The sequence below is a fragment of the Octopus bimaculoides genome, chromosome 10 (assembly GCF_046866305.1).
Source record: "Octopus bimaculoides isolate indiv1 chromosome 10, ASM4686630v1, whole genome shotgun sequence".
In the NCBI taxonomy this organism is placed as follows: domain Eukaryota; kingdom Metazoa; phylum Mollusca; class Cephalopoda; order Octopoda; family Octopodidae; genus Octopus; species Octopus bimaculoides.
Genome location: NC_142937.1, coordinates 612,519 through 617,148, shown reverse-complemented (window position 1 = coordinate 617,148; position 4,630 = coordinate 612,519). Strand labels below are relative to the sequence as shown.

At 35.8% G+C, this 4,630-nt stretch overlaps 1 long non-coding RNA gene across 1 annotated transcript; it reads right to left on the bottom strand.

Annotated features, from left to right (window-relative positions):
- Nucleotides 1-1,389: 1,389 nt before the first annotated feature.
- LOC149133430 (uncharacterized) lies at nucleotides 1,390-4,558 on the bottom strand. The gene is made up of 2 exons (XR_016243315.1): nucleotides 3,744-4,558; nucleotides 1,390-1,621 (listed from the first exon to the last, which is right to left on the bottom strand). It is a non-coding gene; the product is annotated as an uncharacterized LOC149133430 (long non-coding RNA).
- Nucleotides 4,559-4,630: the final 72 nt, after the last annotated feature.

The following is a 4,630-nucleotide window of genomic DNA, read 5'->3' as shown; positions in this document are numbered from 1 at the left end:
CTTATTCATACTTGAATATATATATATGTATGTATACATATATATATATATATATATATATATATATATATAGTATTTTATAAGCTTGAAGCTTATAGCGATCACCGCGCAATGACTAAGGACTAATAGTCTAATAATGGGGCATATAATCCCTCGACAGAAAAAAAAATGTAGGTTTTCCCGTACGCATGGGACTCGAACCCACATCACTTTCTTTACGCGACTAATTGTGTTACCGATTACACCAGCGAACTAACTTACCGTTCAAATTTAAGAACTATATTAGATCGTAGTTGTTTTAGTAAACAAACTTTCATGTACTTTCATTGCAAATGGTTTTGTTAATCAGTGTCGAGTTTTTATATATATATATATATATATATATATATATATATATATGAGGGGTGGTGAAAAGTTTCTGGCTTTGGGTAAAAGAAAATACATTATAATTTTATTAAACATTTTCCGCTCTCAGATTCACACACTTATTGCAGCGGTCCTTCAGCTTTTCAAGCCCTGTAAAAGAACTCGGAAGATTGGGCCGTCAACCAGGCCTTTCGCGACACCCTTAAATCCAGGAACGTTTCAGCCCCCCCCCCCCTATGTATATGTATATGTATATATATATATATATATATCTTTCTTCTTACCCATCCCCCCCTCTCGCTCTGCTTCCTTCTGTTGTCCTTGCTTCTCCACTTCGCTGCTATACACATCACTTTCTTCCTCCTTGTTCCACTTCCTCCCTCTACCACTCCTCTCTGCTCACGTGACTTGTGGTCATTTCTCTCTTTCTCACTCCAGCAACCATAAAGGCGAGACGATCCTACTATTTCTCCGTCCAGCTTCGTCCTATCACTAGCGTTCAATTACCCGTCGCGTTTGGCCCTACGGCTTTTTAATGTTGTTTTCACTGTCCAATTTTTCCTGTCTTGGTTTGTGTTTGCTACTTTGGAATCCTTTGTTTAGTGGGTTAATCCACTACTCAGGAAGAAACTATTCTAAGAGTGCGTCCTGCCTTATCTTCGAAACGCCTAGTTTAGAATAGAGGCAGCTGATGAAGGAATAATTCCATAAGTGGCTTGTTTGTTTTCCTATGTGTTCGTTCTGTTGTCTGTAGTTCACATTTTCTAACGTCCTGTACCCGAATATGCATCTATATATACATGTAGATGTAGGTATGTACATATATGTGTGTATACATGCATATGCTTATATATCCTTTGTATTTATTTATATATATATATATATATATATATATATATATATATATATATATATATATATATATATATATATATAAGGTCAACAGCATCAACAATAACAAAATAAAAAACAGAACAAAAAAAGTAATACGAATAATAAAAATAATAAAAACACCAATAAAAATGTTATTAATAAAGTGAGACATATGAAATGTCTTCCGTGTAATCTTTCTTTAAAAAATGGTAAAATGAAAAACGGACAGGAAAAGACAGAGAGAAGAAGTTATTGTGGCTGCGCTGCTGATAAGTTGAGTTCTTTTTTGCAACCAATTCAAAGCGTCATTCTTCCCCTGTCTCATTAATTCAGGACCAATTATATCCTCGCACAGCTTATTGTAATTATTCAACCAATAAATCTGTCAATCGAAAAAATGAAAAGAAAAGAAAGGGTTAACAAATTAAAGAAATCTTAATTACTTAGTAAATAATTAAATTGATATAACATAGGATTTTAGAAACCTCGAGAGAGCATGAAATAAATCGGTTTTAATTGTAAAATTTGAAGTAGATAACATGTAGAATATTGCGTTAAAAACTACGAAGATAATAGCGTGTATATATCGGGTTAAAAAAATCCTTGGATGGGAAAAAAAGTTGAAGGCTGCTCATGGGATTCGAAACCTCATCCATGAAAGACGTTCTACTATTGTGCCAAAGCAAGCCATCGAATTTTGCCATCCATTTTAGGCGCTTTGTTCTTAGCTTGAATTTTTGTTTGTCATAAGAATGTAGAAACTTGAATGACATTAAATGTATCGTTTTATTGGAAGAACTCGAAATAGATAAAGCTATAAATAATAACGCGTAAATATTGGGTGCTAAATGGCGAATTGGCAGTCGTTAGAATGTTTAACAAAATGCTTGGCAGTATTTGTTCTAGCTCTCTTCACTCAAAGTTCAAATCCCGCCGGTCCTTCCTTCTATCTGGAGGAAACGGTTGCAGTCGAGTCTAAAGACGGATGAACTCATTCAGGTTTAAAAGTGACCAAAACACACCGTATGTCGTATATCATAAAAGTGCTCCCATTGTTCCATTAAGAGTCGGTGAGCTGGCAGAATCGTCAGCACGCCGGGCGAAATGCTTAGCGGTATTTCGTCTGCCGCTACGTTCTGAGCTCAAATTCCGTTGCGGTCGACTTTGCCTTTCATCCTTTCGGAGTCTATAAATTAAGTACCAGTTGCGTACTGGCGTTGATCTAATCGACTGGCCCCCTTCCCCCAAAACATCAGATCAGACCTTGTGCCTATAGTCGAAAGGATTATTCCATTAAGAGTCGAGGTCATAAGGTAAGTTTCTAAAACGTGTCTCTGATGAAAAGAAAAGTGTGTTTCACGTTCAAGTAATGCTAATGATTGTAACAATATTGCTGTTACAGAAACATTTTAGATCGCGTTCCATCTGCCAGACGAAAAATGCCATCAAGATGAACGGCAAACACACACCACAAAGTATGCTACAACTACAGTTTCATATAAGTACTGTTCCCTCGCTCTGTGCCTTTAACTGTTACTACAACTACTTTAAACTAGTGTGACATTATAACAAGCAACCAATCTCAACGCAATAATGTCCCAAGCCTCCCCTAATATTCATCGCCATTTTGTCTCAAATCACAAACTCCAGTGTAAGTACTTCCCAATCCTTCCTATCAGAAACGCAGGATTCTGGAACTTTCTCCTTTCCCACATTTTCCTCATAGACATTAAACCACAACAATTCAAGTCTGATATTTCTCTCACTGGCTTCATCAGGTATCTAGAGCCTTCAAACGTCATGAGCATCATCCTCTTTAGATTAATGTTTAAAAATAGTTGGCCTTCATGATCATAACATAACGCTACCCTTAACAAAATCTCCCTTCCGACGTAACGTTGCCCCTTGACATAAAATTTCCCTTTAACACAACTCTTTTCCTTAATGTAACACTGCTCTTTTACAGAACTGCTTTTTAACACAAAATATTTTGGGCATGTTGGCCACAAATAAAGTAGTTGTTTTCACAAAGTTCGTCAAGAGAAATCAGCAAGAACGATTTTCTTTTGATTCCTTCAGGCTCATGCAAAATTATGTACGCTAATCACTGTAATTAAAGCAAAATTGTCAGTTTTACGCTATGCATATTCTATATCAATCATGTCACACCGTTAGCATCGCAGTTTATTTTGGTAAATCAATGATAACCTCCTTCTTAAAGAAGCACGCGTAACATTTAATAATTTCCCTGAGGAAATATTCCTTAGATTTTGTTAACCGTAAATGTGAAACTGTGGCCCCATTCATGCAGCTTATGGTTTATTGTATAGCGTATGCAAAACATATTTTACATTTCATCAAATATTTCAATTCCTTCCCGAATTATACTGTTGTCCATTGGTAAAGAACCTCAGCTGTTTACTGTACAAAAATGTACCTTTTGAGATTAAATATATCTGCCAGGAATGTAGTACATTCAATTGTTAATGACATTTTTCACATACCTGGTCTTTACTCAGCATAGAATAGTCAATGAGATTCGGTTCGAAAGGTACCAGTGTAATAGGTTTGAATTTGAAAAAATTGAAGTTCATGAAACGATACTGAAAAATAAAAGCAAGCATTAAAAGACATTTTGCATTAGATGAATAGGTTAAGAGAAATTTGTACACACACATACACATGCATTAAAAAGTAACAACAAAGTCTTCCTGAATCATAGAAATATACACTGTCAGTCCTAAATTTTTAAGTGGATGAAAAACTAAATTTCTTTCGGGACATTGGTCTACGGTAAGTTTTTTTATTTTTTTTTTTTTTTGTTTTATGGGGAGGGCAGCTGAAATAGCATCAGCAGTGTAACGATGCACTTCTCTGCTGCATTGCGCTATTGCTGTCACTCATGTTGAAACTTACAATCTTTCTAAGAATATTTCTGCTGTTATTTAACTCAATGTTCACTTTTACGCACAGAATTCTGTTTGTGTTTCTTGTGCTGTTGTAGAATAATGATAATTGTTTCTGATGTAGATTGTTAAATAACGAACAGCTGAATGCATGCGTGCTAGCGTTTTCAGACAACATCAATGGCGTAGCATGGGTCTTGGCCGTCCTCTTCTTAGGGGTTTAGAGGTATGTCCTTGCTTCGTAGCGACTATTATTATTATTATTATTATTACTTTTCCGTTTAGCCATAACGATACTATTAACCTGAGGTTAGAACTCAATAGACATCATGTTCGAGGTCGTCAGTTGAGTACAGAACAGTAATAAGAAATCAAAATGACAAAGGAAAACAAAGTGTCATGACATAATTTCTTTTCCTTGTCATATATGTACACACACACCCGCGCGCACACACGGGTGTGTGTGTGTGTGTGTGTGTGTGTGT